Here is an 18,936-nt window from a genome sequence, read left to right as displayed (position 1 = left end):
CCTTCCTTTCAAACACTTTTGTTCTGCATTGTATCCCAATTTGTTATCATGGAAAAGTTTGAACCCACAGAAAAGCTGACATTTACTATAATGAACATTTGTATATGCACCACCCAGATTCAACAGTTTGTAACAATTTGTCACATTTCCTTTGTCCATTTGTGTGTCCATTTGTCTCTTCTGTCTACATATCTGTATTTTACCTAAATGATTTATCATATATCTCTGTACATGTATCTATTTCATATATATATATATATATATCTATTTTTAATCTAAATTATTCATCATATATCTCCGTTCATTTATCTGCTCATCTGTGTGAGAATACATGTCTATGTGTGTACACATTTTTCCTTGAACCATTTGAAAGTAGCTTTTGTAGACGTCAAGGCACATGTCAGCCTGCATTTTCTAAGAACAAGGCCTGTCTCCTGCAGGACCACTATGCTTCCCAGATACACAAGGAAATCGGCAATGATTCCTAAATACAACCTAGCATCGAGTCCACAGGAAAATTCACCCAATTGTCTCTCAAATGTGTTTTATAGCAATTTTGACCCATTCTTCTATGGGAACTAAATCTGCTTTCTGTTTGTCTGCTTGGTTTTCTTGCTACCCATGTGGGAGATGAACTGGGTCCCTTTGGTTTCAGCCAATGAGGAGGGCGATTTGGGGGAAGAGCAAGTTTTGAGGAGGGAAGAATGGGTTTTGTCTTATAAACTCTGGCTTTGGGCCTAGAGCTCAGAAGAGACGTCTGTGCTAAGACACACTGTTGGGAACTATCAGACTGCAGGTGGTGGCTGAAGTGGTGGGAGTGCAGGAGATCATCTAGGGACATTGCCGTTATTACCATCACCATCACCATCATTTATTGAGACGCCGCAGCCTGCTTGGCATTGCACTAAGCGCTTTTCATCATGAGCTCATTTTCTTACCTCAATCTTATGCCGTAAGTATTATCTTCATTTTTCTGAGAAGGAAATAGTCTTGGAGTGGTTCAGTGACTGCCTAGGCTCCCACTGCTAGGACGTTAGGGCAGAGAGCTGGTCCCAGGGTGCCTGTCCATGACCGCTGTGCCATCCGCTCCCTGCACGGAGGCAGGACAGGAGGTCATGCTCAGAATCCTGGCTCAGTCAGGGAGGATCTACTGAAGGCACCTGTGGAGGGATGACCACAGGAAATCCAGAAGGGAATAGACCTGGGAAACCAAAGCAGAGGCCAGGGCACACACACACACACATTTATTCCTGGATTCCCTCTGCAGATATTGTGGGACCCACATTTTCCAGGCCCTGTGAATGGCCCCAGAAGAGGATGGTAGATGAGACAGGCATCTTCAGGTGTAGCAAGGAGCAAGTCACTGATTACATCCAGCGTGAGGCTTCAAGGGGGACAAGGTCTGAGCTGAGGGGCTGGGGAGTATGGAGGCCCAGATGACTTCAACAGAGCAGTTCTAGAATGGCACTGGGCCACGAGCCCGTGGGCTGTGGAATGAGGGAAGGTGGGACAAAACCCCAGCAGCTCTGGGTGCTGCATGGAGAAGAGAAGGAGAGAGACACAGGGCAGGTGGAAGATGAGGAACTTGGAGCCAAAGGACTGTTCTGTTTGCTTGTTAAAGAATGATAGAGACTCAGAGAGTTTCTAGTCAGAAAAAGAGGACAGTAGGCATGAAGAGCTTAAACGTAAAGGTTTATGAAAGATGAAGGGAGAGTGTCCCTGGGAGCGCAGGGGTTCTGGGTCCCGAGTGAAGGAGGAGGCTACCTGTCTCCTTGAAACACAGGGACCGGTGGATGGAGGGAGCCGCTGCGATTAGTCCACGGGTTTGCACCTGGTGGCCTTTCTGGTCCTGTAAAGTAAGAGGGGAGGTGCTCAGCTCCCGGTGAGGATGGTGGGGGTGGGGGTGGTCTGAACAACATGCTAAGTCTGTGGTTGCTGCCGCGGCAGGGGTAAGAGGGAGCTCACCCCTGCAGGGGAGGCGGTGTGAGGGGCGCTGAGCCCCCGGTGACCATGGATTCTGCTAAAGGTGCAGGCTCCATTCTGCAGGTGTGGGGGTGCTGGAGCCTGTGCAAAAGTCTGACAACAGAAGGAGCCCGGGTGACCAGATCGCCCAGGGTGTCTGGGGAGGACGCGAGAACAGGGAGAAAATGGTGCGAGTGCTTTGCTTTGGGAAGGACCGCGCTCTCTTGGTCTGTCTGCCATCTGGCAGAAACTCCAGAACTCTGTCTGCTCTGCCCTGTGCCCCGGGGGAAGAGGGCCCAGGTGGAGACCTGCTCCCACACAGTCTCCCTCCCCTCTGGGAGACAGCCGTCAGTCCCTCCACTGCTGGGCTGCCTCTGGGCCCCTGTCCCCTCAGCTGGCAACGGCTTCTGCCCCAGGGACACTTTTTTCAGGACAGGAGAGGGAGGCATCCTCTGTTCCCACCTTCTCACAGCTGCCCTTGGACAGCCCTCCTCACCCTTGTTTACCCTTAAAACGAATTCTGCAAAACTATGTATCCCCCTTATGTGCATGTTTAAGTTAACATCTCACATTTTTCATAAAGTTTAAGTACTTGCAAAAATGTAATTCATATTGATATGTGAACACTGACATTTTAAATTATAACTGCTTCATTACTCTTTAAAAATGTAACAATGGAATATAAACACTCAAATGATTGGATACTCACCATTCTCTGTTAAAAAGCAAACAAAACAGTGCTTGCTTCTGTAGCACATTTACTAAAATTAGAACAATACAGAGATTAGCATGACGCTGCCTAGGCCTAACATGCAAGTTTGAGAAGAGTGACCTATTTTAAAAAATAATAAACAACAAACAAATAAAAAGAAAACAAGGCCGCCATACCTTCTTTAATATTCAGAATGTTTGTAATTGAAATTTAACTTCAAAAAAATTTGACTAACCATAAAACGTTCAAAAAAATTCTTCTGGATTGAGTTATCCTTGTAGCTATTATTAGTACATACTTGACCAAATCTCATAAATTTCAGATATTGACCAATAGGTATTAAATATAAATGTAAACTGTGATGGCAAAGATAGCCCTTGTTTTGGATGGATTTAGAGTATTTATTGTCCGGACCAAAGCAGGATTCCTGTCATTAGAATTCTGAGTCACCCCTAAGGTGGTGCTCAGAGGATCTGGCACCTGGGCCCCAGGTACTTCTCTTTTGCAAGGTGGGTAGAGGGTAGAGGGGAAAGATAGTTAACAAAAGGCGTTGACTTCAGGCCCTTCATTGGCTCAGGGAGACTGGGAGATGGAAGGCGTTCAGAGAGGGCTGCTGGAGTTGGAAATTGACGCCCTTAAAGAGACTGTCCTCGGGTCCCCAGAAGGGCCCCATACAGCCCCACAGAGCGCTCAGCCATAGAGAGAGGGAAGCTGGGTCATGGCCGAGAGCACCGAGGGGGATTGTTATGGGACCGATAACAAGCTGAGCTCTTTGGACTTGATGCTGTTTGATGCTATTAGATCTACAAAATGGCAATTTAATAGAGTTCAACCTAAAACCTCAACACATAGTTATTGTAGTCTTGTTATGGGCCAAATAATAGTCTAAAAGCTTCACATATTTCACTTAAGACCTCCTCAAAAACGCTACTGCCGAGAAGCAGATACTTCCTCCCATTTCAGACAAGGAGACTGGGGCTTAGCAAAGGTAAATACTCTGCACAGTGACGTAATCTTGAAGCCCAGCTCTACATGACTCTAAAATGATGATAAATATTGTTCATATTCATCCAAATGCATTTGTGGCATCGCATTTCTAGATAAAGCTCATCCAAATCAGAACATTCAGCTCTCAGCCTGTGAACAAGCAAAAAAGAAACTTCTCTTCTTTTTCTTCAGACAACTTTTATAATAAAAACAATATAAACCAATTTGCAGAATTTCAACTTGACATCATTTGAGATAAACAGGAAAACACAGCTGTGAAGTATGAATAGAAGCAATACTATTAAAGAGATTGCACTCTGTCCTGGTGGTCAGGCTTGGGGAGCCGACATCAGACCCCTGGAACGTCCCCCGGAGGCCCTGTGGTCCCACCTTGTGGGCTGGACATGGTCCCGTCCTCTTGCATTTCCCTACAGGCCCGCTGCCTGCCCATGCCAGTGCCTACGGCAGGTGGTCAGGGACATCCCCTCCCAGACCTTCTCGTCCCCAGCTTCTTCCACATCTGGGCAGGGCCTGACTACAGGGGCCCCAGTGACGAATGCCTTAGTTCCTTACAGCTCATGGAGGCTCTGCTTCCCTGGCCACCCAGACTGACTGGTGGCCGTGTTTGCCTCTTCCTGTCTGAGTCGAAGGACTGTTTTCCCTTCTGCCCACAGGTTCCGACTCAGTTGCCATCCCTGGTCCAGGTCCTCAGCCCAGTGGCCAGCCCTTCCGGATCTGAAGGACTGCTGCAGCCTCCCAAGCCTTCAGTCAGAGATGCTAAAGCAGGGTCTGGGCAGGGCCAGGGCACTGACTTCATATTGCCTGCACCTAGGCCTGTCCCTGCAAGTGATTCTGGCTGATCTGTCAGTCCAGAGGCCTCAGCCCCCTCCTTTCCTTCACCGAAACTAAGGGTGCCAGGCCACTGTGCCCTGCTCCCCCTTCAGCACTGAACTGGTTTGTCCAGTCCTTGTCTTTTCCCTTCCAGAGTTTAAACAGTTGGCTCACCTGTATTCTCAGGGGACAGTTACTGGCCTTCAGCTGTTGCTAAATAAATGCGAAGAGGAAAGAGGAGTGGAGGATGGAGCCAGGAAGAAGGGTCCAGGGCCAGTCGTGGGGTGGGGTCTAGCTCTGTGTGGGCCTGGGCGGGGGCTGGAGAGGAAGGAAGGGCATGTGCAAAGCTAGGTCACCTGTCCCAGTCCAGTATCAGTCTAGGTAGGACCCAGCCCCCTTCTCTGTCCACGGTCCAGGCCTAACTGCCCATGTGGGCTACAGGGAAGGGGTGTTGTGGGTTCTCCTGCCCCTGCCTGGCCCCAGAGCTCTACCCTGCAGGACAGCTAGCCAGAGCCTGGGCACAGACCCCATCTGGTCAACAGAGGGGCACTGGAGGACAAAGACAGACAGATATGTTATTCATTTCATACTAGTTTTAGAACTGGGATCCCTGGATGTCTGGGAGGGAACCTACATCATAAGGATGCTCTGAGGACTTGGAGTGGGTGACAGGTCCACGTACAAAGCCTGGCACATGGTAAGGGGACTGTCACCTGACCAGTAAGCTGGCACATGGCAGGTAAGGGGAAAAGATACACTGTGGCAGATCCCCGACATGCACACTGGCTGTCAAACCTATCAGGAAAACTCCGCTCTGTCATGAGTGACACATTGGCTTGGTTACTTAGGAAGGATTCCTGATACCCTGAGTCTAGACATTTCTCTAAAATTGTGGTCACTACATACATGGCAGGGCCTGAAGAATTGTCCTTGTCCTTGGGCAGACAGCCCCACCTGTGCCACCCTGTCTGTGAGTCTGCTAATCAATGTTGGAACATTTCTTGAGAGACGTCGGTAACAGTGAAACACAGACGTTTCTGAGTATTGCAAACACCTGGGCTGCTGAGGGAGCGCGCTGTATGCAGGAGACAGCTCCGTCAGGGGACATGGTTTGTAGGGCCCGGGCAGAGGTCTCCCTGTGTTCTCCCCAGGGCAGGCACCCGGGGTGGACATCCATCAGGAGTACAGAGGGGGCCTCTCTGGCTCTCAGGCCGTCTCAGGACTCCCTTGTCTTTTCTCTCTGTCCCACAGCTGGTCTCTGCGATGCCCCCAGCTCCACCTGGCTGAGAAGCCCTGTCCTTTCTCCTGAGAGCCAGGGCATTTCCAGCTCCCTCTAGCATCAGGGACAGAACTGAGCTGCCCTGGCCTCAGTTCAAGTGTCCCCTGGAGAAGGAGGCAAGTGACACCTTTCTGTGGGGTGGTGCTCTCCCAGAAGACATGTTGTGTGGGCTCCTACGAGGCCTGGGGGGCACATGGAGTGCTCCATGTCGGGCTGTGTCCTGGTGCACACTCCCAGCCTGATGGATACAGGGTGGCGAGGGGCACCAGGCAGTCACAGCTGGATCGGCATGCAGGCCAGTGTGCTGCCCCAGATGTGGACCCGGCAGTGCAGCCAAGCTTGGCGGGGCTGTGACAGCAACTATACCGCACAAGCCACGATTTGGAGTTCCTTCCCTGCAATAAGGTAGGTCTTTTAGAAACCCTTCCCCTCCACTTTCAGATACTCAGGCTGCTTCTCTGCGGCCAAAAATGAATTCCAACACTGGCCAGGACTGAACTGGAGCCAGCATAAGCAGCCCTGCCGACCTGGCAGACCCCGGCTGTGCCTGCCTGAGTTAGAGCTCAGCTCCCATCTCCGGGCCCTGGATCACCCTTCCAGCCCTCCAGTGATGCTGATAAAGGTGGCTGCATGGAGCCTCCATCCCTGGACTCTGTGGGCCCTGCAGCAGCCAGAGGCAGGGGCAAGGCTGCCCCCCACAGTGCCTCGACCCTCCCCCACCCCAGCACCCATGCCCCGCCTAGGCCAGGTCCTACCTGCCACCTGCTCCCACCAACTGCTGCCCTCAGTGGCTGCCCCCATGTCCTGAAGGCAGGGTAGGTTGCCAGGGCCCCAAATCCATTTGGCAGCACACAGTCACCCCCAAGATATCGGAAACAACAAGGAGGGATTTCTGAAAGACCTAACTCGTGTACAGTGATCACTTGATTACGCTCAGGCATTCAGAAAGGGGGCAGCCTCTTCTCTGCTTCTTGGTGGTGACTGGGGCCTCAGCCAGGCAGACTGGAGTGCCAGGGACGATCCGAAAGCTGGCCTGCAGGGACCCTTCCCAGTGCCTCACATGCCCCTGTCTGCCGCCCGCACTGGCAGAGCTGAAGGGGCTTCATCGGGGACCAGAGCACCCCTGTGGCCTCTGCCACGGCCCGGGCTTCTGTGAGCAGGGCCGCCCAGCCCTGAGTGGGGCCTTGGAGAACAAACATTCAGGGGCCATGCCCATTACTTCTGCTTCACTGTTGTGACTGAAGCAGCAGCACAGCTACTCAGAGGCAAGGGGGTGGGGGGACACCTAGACCCCACCTGCCGTGGGAGCAGGGCCAAGTTGTGTAGGAGGAGAGCATGTGGGGTGACAAACACTGTCACAGTCATCTTTGGAAAATATCATCTGCCATATTCTGGACAGTTTCTTCTGAGCCCTGGGCTCTCATGTCCATCCCAGGAAGGATCAATACCTGGGGAGACCCCAGCCAAGGGGAGGCTGATGCTGCAGAAACTTCCCCAGCTGCTGGGAGAAGAGACGTGACAGAGCTGTCCCCACCAGCACCAAGGATGGGTTAGGTGCTTTCCTGATCTCCCCATTCAAATTCTTTCCCAACTCTAAGATCCTGCAAACCTGTTGGGGAGACACAAAAGGGCTTAGAGTTTTAAAGAGTAGGTTTTTTGTGATTTTTGTGATTTGCTGTCTCAAGTTTACAGAGAATACTGAGTCATCACTTAGGATGCAAGCCAGAGTCCCTAGGTCTCTATGCCCCATTTGGCCAGTCAGGTGTGCATGTGCAGGGTGCTGGGTGATTCCTGGTGAGGTGATGGAGGCTCAGCCTGGAGGTGATGGTGACAGACATGCACAGTTGTCCCCGACCACTCCCATCCATCCTGCCACAGCTCTGATGTGCCACCATGGGCGCCCAGTGGGCCTCTGGAGGAAGATCCAGGGAGCTGGGCCAGCTGTCAGGGGATGCCCGTCAGCCTCCAGGGGCAGTGAGGACTGCAGCTCCAGCAGGGGAGGGTCAACAACAGAGGCGAGTGCTCGCTGTGTGCTGGGTTTCCTCCTGTTCCTCTGGACCCACCTGCCGCCTCCTTCTGCCTCTGGGCTCCCAGAGGCTGCAGGGTGCTGGCCACATCTGCAGGCCCTCCTGCCACCGGGGCCACGCCTGCCTGACCAGAGGAGGAAGGAGCGTGGAGCAGATCGGCCTCCTCCCCATGACTTCCTCCCCGTGGCCTCCTCCTAAGCTGGCTCAGTGTGAAGGGGGGTTGGTGCCATACGCTGCGGGCAGGCGACAGCAGACCACGGTCACACAGCAGCCCCAGCCAGGGCGGACCTAAGAGAATGAAGAAGGGAAGCCCTCCTCGTGGCAGAGCTGTGGGCATGGCTCGGTAAGGGCCTGAGGAACAGCTGTCCATGGACCCCTGGACCTTGCCAAGTTGATCAGTTAGTTGAACAGGGCCAGGGAAGGGGTAAGACTGGAAAGCTGGGGACAGGGAAAGCGGGACGGGGGTTGTGTGCTGGGTGCCTCATACCGACGCCTCCCAGAGATGGTGCATCCTGGGGTGGTGCGCAACAAGCTGCCCAAGATGGTTCGTACGAGGGATGCCAGCCACTCTGTCCTTGGCCTCCCCCTAGCTGCACTGTCGTTCCCATGAATGGGGTAGCTCAAGGGCAGGTTTAGGGGCTCCACGTGCGTTCAAGCCCATGAGCTCTCCTGGAGGCTCCCTCCACCACGGCTAAAGTGGAATGCCCAGTCTGTCTGCAGACACCATTCCTTGAGGAGACCAGTTTGTTGTGTGAAGAAAGGTCTATGACACGAACACCTACCTTGTAGGGATTATCACCTCGCCTTCACTAGAAACCTCGCTGCTGAGGGTGTGAGCTTGCCTTCCCCCCACCAGCAGGACCTCCAGCACCACCAACAAAGGCCTGCAGGGTCTGGTCATTTGCCATGAAATCCTGCACTGGGTAGTGTGTCCCCCTGAAAGAGAGTCAAAGGTCTACCTCCCACTGTCTGAACAAGAGCTTATTTGGAAGTCAGCTCTCTGCAGATGGGATCAGGTTAGGATGAGTCATAGGAGAGGAGGGTGGGCCCTCATCCAACATGGCAGGTGTCAGGACGCCCAGACACACACACGGGGAAAAACCGTGCGAGGCAAAGGCAGAGACTGGAGTGGCGTGTCTACATGCCAAGGAACACCCAGGCTTGCTGGCAGCCTCCAGCAGCTGGCCCAGAGGCTTGGAACAGCCTGTCCCTCAGAAACTCCAGAAAGAACCAACCCTGTTGACATCTGGATTTTGGACTTCTAGCCTCCAGAACTATGAGGGAATACATTTCTGTCATCTTGAGCCATCTGGCTTACTGTGTTATGGCAGCTCTAAGAAATTACTACACCAATGAGCCCATCTCATAGCAAAATAAGTGCAGCAATGAGCACATGGCCACAAGACCCAGTTTTCACTGTGCAACTCTGCACAGAAGCAATGCCTGCTGGAGTGGTGAAAGTACCTGTGAAAATTCAGCCAAGGGCCAAGGCCCTGTGGGAACAGGCTGCATGCCCACGAGACTGATGCCTGTACTGATCAATGGCCCATGTTTGGGCCATGCTCCTCATGGAAAAGGGGTGGGCAAGGAGGGACCCCACACCATCTCTCTGCTGTGGAGTTTGTGCTTCCCACTCCTATAAATGTAAGCTCTACTGGGTTAGAGATCCTGGTTCCAAGTGTGAAAAGGGGATGGGTCCCAGGAAGGCATCTTTGGAATTGGAAAGGGCGACCACCCTCTGGTCACTGTGGACTGGCGGGACAGCAAGAACTTGCATCCCTGTGGTAGAATTCACTGGGACTGCTGCAGGACCAGGGCCGCTGCCACACACGCTGGTGATACAGGACTCTCCTTGTCCTGAAGTTGATATAATCCACCCTTAACAAGTGATGCTGGTGGGAAATGTACTCCCTCTGGGCCGTTACAGGCTGTGCTCAGCAGGGCTAGAATAGCTGGCTGGGTCTCAGCTGCCCTTCCAGAATCTGCCAAGCAACTGGAAGCCAGAACTCAAGGAGGACAAGCTGCAGAGCCATAAGCTCAGGCGACCAGGTCTGCCTTCTGCCGAAGCCAAAGATCCCATCCATGGACTGAGGGAGGCTTTCTGACCTGGCCCTCCTCAGTCACATGCAGTGTCCGGCCCTTATGAGTTTCTCAGCTTCTCTTTTCTGGGCAGTCTTCCCAGAGCTGACCTGAGCATCAGGGAGATGCTGTCAGGACAGCACCTGGCACACACAGTAACTTAATAAATACCGATGCCCTTCCCCAATGTCAGGGAGCAATCTTTGTCACCAGAGCGTGCCACCAGCAGCAGTGTCCTCACACATTACAAGCATGATATCTGCCTTCCAGCTTCATTAGGAAGATGAGCCGTTATACTTGGAGCCTATGGCCCAGGACATGCTAAGCGGGTGCTTGTTAACTGTAAGCCAATGATGAAGTCTCTCAACAATCCTGCATAAAAATGGCTTGAAAAGAACAGGGAGCCCTACGGCAGGCTGAACTGGTGGAGGTCCCAGTGGGACAGGGTTTAGTTCTCTTCCACTGCAGCTCCAAGGCATCATGGGAACCACTGGGCAAAGGTCCAGGGCAATCGCCTAGCATGCTCTTGGCTGGCCCAGGTCAGTGGGCCCAGCAGGGTGAGGTGGAGCCGCTCCACTGGCTGCCAGCTGAGTGACCTTGGGAAAGTTATTCCACACTTTTACCCTTGATTTCCTCATCTGTAAATAAACATCATAATTTCCACCTCATGAGAAGTTAAAATGCCAGATTATAAATAGAGCCCCTGGTAAGTGGAGGGTCCATGTGGCCTTTCGCCTGATGGATGGTGCCATTCTGTAAGCCAATGAATGTCCTTCCAAAGCCCCTCAGAATTCTCAAAGCTGATAGTTGGGAGCTGTAGACTTCCAAGTTTATTCCCTAGTTCCTACAAAGCTTAGATGAAATAATGTGAGCTCATATCTTTTATTTAGGTCCTCAAAATATTTGATGGGATCAGATTCTGGTGACACTGTGTACATTTGTGTCCTCCAAGATGGTAATAGACTTTTGGGAGTTTTCTCTTTGCCAGCAGGGGTGTGACAGCTGGGCCCACTGACAGGCACCTTTCATTTATGTTACATATCTTTTATTTTCTGTATGTTTGATGCTTTGACATCTGGGGCTTGCTGGTCCTGGAGACACTTTCCCTTCAGGGCTGGCCAGTTCCCAGGGGTAGCAAGTGACTAGGATGCGAGCTTACCTTCCACACGGAAGCCAATCAATCCAGAGCTCAGATCTCCAACCACCTTCTTTAGGGAGCTCTGACCCTCTGGGCCACTACCCCCCTTTGTAATGACCAGAGGTCTATGTGCCAGACTAGGGACCGCCCCAGAGCTTCTAGAAATTATGCAGACTGGCCAGTTCTAAAGCTGCTCTCCCTGCCTTGCCCACTCCTTCCTATGGAAACCACAGTAAAAGCTGGTGCCTGCGTTTTGCCCTGCTCCCCCTGACCCCTGGCCAGCCTGGTGCCTTCCTGTGTCCTGTGGGATACCTCCTGCTCCTAGAACTGTGAGTATAAACTTCTTCCTTCCCAACAGTCATTTCCACATCTGCCTGTCTTACCATACCCGATGAAAGAAAATCCCAGATAGTCTTAAAATACATTCGTTAGATTCTCTACTCCTAAGGGGCAAAAGGGAACACATATAAAGTGAAACTAAGAAAGCCATACTGTGTGGGATGGCTAGACATTTCAATTACATCTGGCTCCCAAGTACCAGATATCACTGCTGAGACTTCGGTCCACAGAGCTCTGTGTCCTTTAGCGCTGTGCGTTACCATCCCCTTGTAGTGATGACTTCCTTAACTGCTCTACCACTGGCTCTGAGCTGCTTGACGGCACAGTTCCTAAGTTTATTCAACTTCTGCCTTCCTTAAGGATTGTTTAGAGCCAACACTGAACAGAGCCAGACTAAGTGTGAGATGAATGCTTGGATGACTATGGCTCCATTGCTCTGGTGCCATGGCTACTGCAGGCCCTGGTGAAATGTGTCACTGTGATTCTAGATAAGGTCTGAGGAAACAGCCTTTAGCCCCAGAGTTGTGACAAGCTAGTGTATTGCATTTGCCTGGCATGCCAGAGTTTGTTACTAATGATGTACTAAAGTTTGCAGGTGTTTTACTGAAAAACCAGAATGGATTTACAGTTAGCCTTTTGTAATACCCCAGCATTGACCTGCCACCCTTACACTCTCTTGAGTTATGGCTGCCACCTCTGGACCGTGCATAACTTCCTATTGCCCAGGGGAGTATGTCCATTGGTCACATATGCCCTGGGGATACAAGATCAAAAGCCATTGGTTTGGAGGCCATGTGCGCTGTGTTCTTTGTGACTGAAACAGGTGCAGCCCCAAGATAGCAGAAGATGCCTGATGGAGCCTGTTGTACTTCTGTTGAGTAGAGGCTACTTGGACACTGTTGATTTTTGGCAGAGCATTTCTCACAATGATGTTAATTCCCATTATTATTCTTGCCAATGTTTTGTTGGCTACAGGAATAACAAGGAAGCAGAATCTGAAATTGGACACAAGACCGGTAAAAGTACTGTGCACTTTGGCAGGTGCACAAATGGGACTTTCCAAAGATTGTTTCTTATGCATTTGCTTGCCAGAAGAGCTCTTTGAATGGGATGTATCCTGAGGAAATGTTTCCACCAGAGTGGCCCTGGTAGGCACTGGCATGTGAGAACTAGCTGCTACCCTTTAAAACAGTTGTTTTGAATTCAAATGGCCTAACATGCCAACAAAATACTAATACCTTTGATTTCTCTGCATTCCAGTCACTATTTGTGGAATATTCTGGAAATAGAATTCAAATCTTATTTCCTTAGTAACTAATTTACTATAATTTACTGATGTTGTATGTTGACCAAATTGCTTTTTGTTCAGGTTTTATGGTGACTAACTCTCTTGCTCTTTGGAGCAGAGCTCTTATAGCAGAAAAACTGTAGCCCAAATGGCTTTCATCCCCACTGGGAATCTTGGAACAGGAATCTTAACTTTTCAAGATCACGCTGACTTCACGTGTATTGAATAAATAATGATGCATTCTCTCACTGGTTTATGTTTCTTTTAGATATTTATTCAAGTAATATGTATTGCATTTATTGGTGACCCACTGTTGTTCCCTGTCTTTGCCACCACTCATTCTGAAGGGAAAGAGGGCAGGGATTCTCCAAATCTCTAGAGTGAAAGATCAGTTTTTATTTGTATTTTTGATCTATTGCAGACCAATAGTTTTATGAAGTATGATAGAAACGAATTACTGAAAAAAATGAAGTAAAAGAAGACATACAGATGATAATCCCCAACTTTTTATTACTATTTAACAAACATATGATTACATTTCAATAACTATGATTAGAAGAAATATAACATTTGTTTTAAAAGTTTCTGGACACTGTCAATATTCATCTCTACGCTGCTTGGAGACAAACTGTTTCTGTAGCAGCTCGGGTCCTGGGGCCACAGTCGGAGGGTGCTGAGGAGCAGACATCGTTCTATCAACTGCGTCACAGCAAACGGCAACGCTGTGCTCCAGGCAACACCCACTGACCCATCCTTGGGATATCTGGCTTTTTTGGGTTGGTCTTCCATTGAGACAGGCAAACATCAGAGAGGCGGTCCCTCACTGATCACATCCTGGCCTCCCGGGCTGAAGGGGCTGTTGTTTGGCTTCCCGGGATGGTTAACATGGGTTGTGGGTCAGGGTTCTATTTTTATATACGTTCTGCTCATTTGTATATCCGTCTCTGCAGGCATGAAGTTGGGAGCAGAGTCTGGCTTGTCGCTCCTCCCCCACAAGTGTCTTGTTCCCTTTCAATTTATGTCACACTCACACCACATCAGCTGCACTGCACAATAGGAAAAAATTGCCTCGATTTCAAAGCTTTCAGAAATAATAAACTCCAAACCTTGGCTTATTGAAGTTTCCCCCTTGCTTCCTTGTTTTAAAATGAACCAATAAAGAAGTTCAGTCTAGAGGTGGTGCAAGTTGGAGTGGATATGGTGGCATGGATACCCACTCAGATTCTGGGGATGTGGGTGGGGGAGGCCACTGGCCGAGCCTCTAACACTCCATTGGCAAGGTGAGGCTGTTTGGATGAAGAGTTTCTAAGAAGATGGGTGTTTATTTCTAAAAGCATGGTTGAAGCCAGGACACCATCCAGAAGACACGGGGCTCCATCATGGGGGCTTAAATTCACTTTCTCCTCCAGTGTGGGAAAAAATAACCCACATTGCCTGTTGGACCCACATCGTTTGGAAATTAATAATAAATATACTGTGGGATCATTGCAGATATTTTGGACCTCTCTTCCACTCCCCACAAGTGGACAGTGAGTTTTTGCCAGAATCAACTGTATTTACCATTTCCCAGGAAACTGGGAACAGGGGTGAAAGGGGGAAAACCAGTCCCAGCAGAGGGGACAGCAAAAGCACACAGATATGAAGCCTCTTTGTGATCTCAGAGCACAACCACAGGTTCTGTGTAATCAGAGTATAGTGTATGAGGAGAACTGCCAAGCCTAATGGACCCACACAAATAGAAATACAAAACTGTGTCATGGAAAACTCGAGTGAAGACACTGGGCTGAGCCACAGATTATTCCCAGAAGGGATGTGCTTCTGTGGGTCTCTGAAGTACTAGCTTCACCGGCAGCAACTCGGGGTATTCAAGACGTTTGCCACGTGTCTGGTCTCTTACCCTGAGGGGTCAGAGTTGAGCTTCCACCAGCCCCCCTGAGTTAACCGGTTCACACTCCCCTGAGGACAGGCATGCAGGACACAAGGAAAAGGGGTGGAGAGCATGGCTTCCCAGAGAGAGGTGGATGGGGCCCGAGACAAGCTGTAAATAAAGTCAACTCTGGTCCTTTAAGCAAAAAGGACGAATTCATTACGGTCCTGTCAGCTGGCACAAGCCCTGTGCAGAATACGTAACCCATTAAGGAAACAAAAGCCTTTGTAAATACCCTCAAAGACAACAGAATTATGTTGAATTTAAATCAATTTTCTTTGTCTATCCAAAAGGGCTTTTTAAAAACTTCAAGATAATACTTTAAAAATCCCAGCCAAACATACTATTTGTAGAGAAATGCAGACCTCTTTCTATACTTGGGCCTTTAAATCTATTCAACCTCACTTAACACAATCAACAGCAGAGAGAGGGGACTTTGGAATCATGTGCACCTGGGTTTGTCCCCATGCCTCGCTTTGGTAGCTGGTCAGATTAGCCAGTCTCCTTGAGCCTCCAGTGTCCCCTTGTATAAAAAGAGGACAATAATGGAACACATCCCACAGGGTTTCTTATGAGGATCATGTGAGCAACGGGCCCACACCCCAACACATTTCTGCTATTGTTATTATTTATTATTAAGATTTACTCTGTTTCAAAGATTCTTTGCTGGCTTCCTAGTGCTGAGGTCCAGGTTTTCATTTCTATGCTAATGTTCCTTCTCCCAGTTATAAAAAGAGGTGTGTCTAAACCCCACTACATCATTATGAAAACATGGCTCACAGCAGAGTCATGTGGGCGGTAGCCAGACACTGTGTCTTTGTTTGGTCATTTAGTGATGTAACCCTTGAAAAATCCTCTCTCAGATCATTCTGTTGGGAACAATTTCCAAGCCATTAAAGTGTTATTCTTCCAAGTCTTCCCATGCTGGTAACAGGGGAACAGAGACAAAATGCGGTGTCATTCTGGCTGTGCCTGAATGAATGGAACCCTCCTCAGCAACACAGTGGCCAGATGGTCTAGGCTGGAGGTGGTGATGGACTAAGGTGACCCTGAGTGACAGGGGTCAGAGATCAGGTGTGGGAGTTCCCATAGCCACAGTTCTGTCTTCTGCGCCTTCTTTAGAGGGTCACATCACATGGAGGAGCCCATTGTCCTCCAGTGAGAAACAGTTGAATGTGGAAAGGGGCTTCACTGACGGTCACAGACACCAGTGAATTCACAGAGCTGCGGAGCAACATGCTGTTTCCCCTGTGAAAGAGAAATAGGACCTGAATGTATCCAGAATAATCAAACCTCTCATGCTAATCAGGGTCCCATCCAAGAAAGAAATCCAGTAGGGTTAGATTGTAGATACATAGATGATAAATGCATAGATAGATGATAGATACCGAGATTGATAGATAGAGATGACAGATACATAGATAAATAGATATGTAGAGATAAGTGTTAGATACCTACTTACCTACCTACATACATACATAGAGATAGAGATAGAAATGTACATACATAGGTAGATGTCTTGTGAGGCTTATGTGATTGTCAGGACTGGTTGGGCAAGTCTGGAATCCATAAGGCAGGCTGTCAGGAAGGGCAGGTTTAAAAGTCCACCAGGCATTTCACAGGTGGGATTTCTTCTACCTCAGGGAAACTTCAGCTCTTCACTTAAGGCCTTTCACTGAGGAGATGACCCACCTAGGTCATCTATGATCATCTCCTGTAAAGTTACCTGATTGCGGATATTAATGACATTTACAAAATACCTTCAGGATGACACGTGAAGGTTAATGTTTGATTGAAAACTGGGGACCAGAACTTAGACAAACTGATATATAAAACTGACTAGCATGTTGGGTTTAGCAGAATAGTTCATCAGATCCTACAAAAATAACATACCTACCTCCAAACTACCTATTTACATCAGGGACATCACCAGAATTCCAGTTTCTTGAATATTTTTTTCTCTCTCTCTGGCTCCTCAACTATAATTTAGCAATCAACAATTCCTTGGATTTTTCTGACACTGATCACTCACGTCATCCTTTTTCTCCAATCCCACCCTTTGCAGCCTCACATAGCCCCGCAAACCTCTCCACCACAGTTCTGTCATGTTCTCCTAACTTCAGTCTACTCTAGTCTCATGAGCTTTGCACCAAAATGCAATGAAATACCTTTTACTGTTTTCCTCCTCTGTGTTGAATATCTGTCAAGTCCAAATTCCTCCTAATTTCTTACCTGTGATCCTTGCTTGTGGTCCCATGTAGACTCAACTCCTGAGAAGCCCCTTCTTGCATCCCATGGCCACACCAGACTTATTTTCAGCCCTACATTCCTGGTGGTTCTTGCAACAGTTTCCTGTAAACCTCTAAGGTGGCCTTGATTCAGAACTTTTTCCTGTCCTGTGCTGGTGCTGAGGGCCTATCATAGAGCGAGCACCTCACAGCAACATACAAATATTAGTGTAAATCAAATTGACTGACAGCCCAACAAGGGGTGTCTGATGGGAAATGGGGCAGGAATAATAGTTTCTGTCAGGTTGAAATTCATGAAACTGCTGTTTTTCTGGGTGAAAAACACTTGAGTATCTGCAGTTTCATGCAGCATAGATGGCTTTAGAGGAGGCCCATGGCCACAGGTGCGAGGGGTGGATGGGGCAGGTGGATGGGTGCTATTCCATTGATTCACTTTCCCATGGCTGGAGCAAAGGTCATCTACCTGAAACAGTGGGCAGGAACATAGTGACATAAACTGTGGAGTTGCTGGCGAGTTGACAGGTGGAAATCTCTAGGCAGTGCTTGTGCAAGGTAAGGGACAGATGGAAATGTACCACCCAGGTCCTTGGAGGGACTGAGCTGAAAACATGCCTGCCCAAAAAAAGTTCAGTGTGCATGGATATTTAACTTTTTCACTTTATAGGAGTATAACTCTGGGGAAAGAAATCCCAGGGCAAAATTCCTCTAAAACTGAAATCAGTCAAAGGGAGAAATAAAGTTTAAAACCCGTTTATTGTTTACAAACTGCGGTCTGGGGTCATTTCTCTTTCCTGCTCCAGCAGATGCAAACCAGCCCTCCCCTTAACCTCTCAGATCCAGATAAGACCTAGGTTGCCCAGGTAATTACCCACTGGTATGGAGATGAACTACTTTTATCCACCCCTGAGGAATGCCTGTTGATATGCATATGCACTAAAGCCAGGCAGATATTCTGGAAATATTACAATTTTACCCACAAGGGGGAAAGAGTTTTAGATTGGTTTATCTGCTTGTTTACTCATTTATTTCTATCAATAACAGTATGCAACAGACTTCTTATTTGCTAAATCTTTGTTCATATTCATGATCATTTGTTTAAGCTGAAAGCCTAGAAATGACTTGCTCTGACCATATGAACCAGGGCTCAGCTGTTTGATATGTGTTGTCAATCATCTACTAGAATGGCCTGGGATATTAGCTTTCCCAGCAGCCACATGTGATGGCCTGTTTCCCCACCTGTTGACAACAGTATTAGCATTTTGTCAATGTAATAAGCAAATAATAGTTTATTACTTTTCAGATGATTTTTTAATCACTAATATTGCCAAACATTTTAAACATCTGTACTTCCTTTGTAATTCTATTTTTTACAATACGGGCAATTTAATATGAAATACGATTTGATTTTTATACTTTCTGAGCCCCTAATCAACTAAATTAAGAAAATAAGACTGCTGCTGTAAGTACCCTGAAATTGAATTCAATATTAATGTTGGCACTAGATGACTTGTCAAGTTCTAGGTATTTCTCTCATCTCTTAGCATTTTTGTTTTGTGTAGAAAGCTTATCAGAATGTTAGGATCTACTAGCTAAAAAGAATCCCCTACTTTCAACAATTTTGTCATATCATTTAGCTAATGTTGAAATAGTATATACTAAAATATGCAGAGAATGAGAAGGTGAGAGAGGCGCAGAGAGACAGAGAGAAAGTAAAAAAGAGAGAAGAGACACACACACATAGAGACAGAAGGACAGAGAGATCCTGGGAAACAGCATTTCTTTAGACAGAAAATCAAATCAATGTTCTGGGCCATGTGACAGGTGGAGCTTGTAGAATTGTACCCTACGGCCTATATTCCTGTTTCCATTTGCCACGATGAATATTCATCATCCCATAAATTCTATGCATTGACACTGGCTTTTAAAATACCTCTAAGGGCCTGTAATGGCCCAGCTAGGAAAGTGAAAGTATGAGAGAGACAATTGAGCATAATTTATTTAAAGTGATTTTTTTCCCCTCTAGAGATTTGGTTATGTAAATTCTAACTTCCAAAAAGAATATTTTGTCTGTTGATTTGAAGTTGCACACACAGAATATTGACACTGCAAACTGCAGAG

General features: G+C 48.4%; 1 long non-coding RNA gene and 1 other non-coding gene across 2 annotated transcripts in view; both read left to right on the top strand.

The window, feature by feature from the left end:
- The window catches only part of LOC130684459 (uncharacterized), a 260,615-nt gene that overhangs the window by 209,940 nt on the left and 31,739 nt on the right, over positions 1–18,936 (top strand). The window lies entirely within an intron of this gene.
- On the top strand, positions 2,700–2,802 carry LOC118929133 (U6 spliceosomal RNA). Its single transcript, XR_005031486.1, has one exon. It is a non-coding gene; the product is annotated as a U6 spliceosomal RNA (small nuclear RNA).

Source organism: Manis pentadactyla, chromosome 7 (assembly GCF_030020395.1).
Source record: "Manis pentadactyla isolate mManPen7 chromosome 7, mManPen7.hap1, whole genome shotgun sequence".
In the NCBI taxonomy this organism is placed as follows: Eukaryota; Metazoa; Chordata; class Mammalia; order Pholidota; family Manidae; genus Manis; species Manis pentadactyla.
This window is presented reverse-complemented; position numbering and strand designations above follow the sequence as displayed.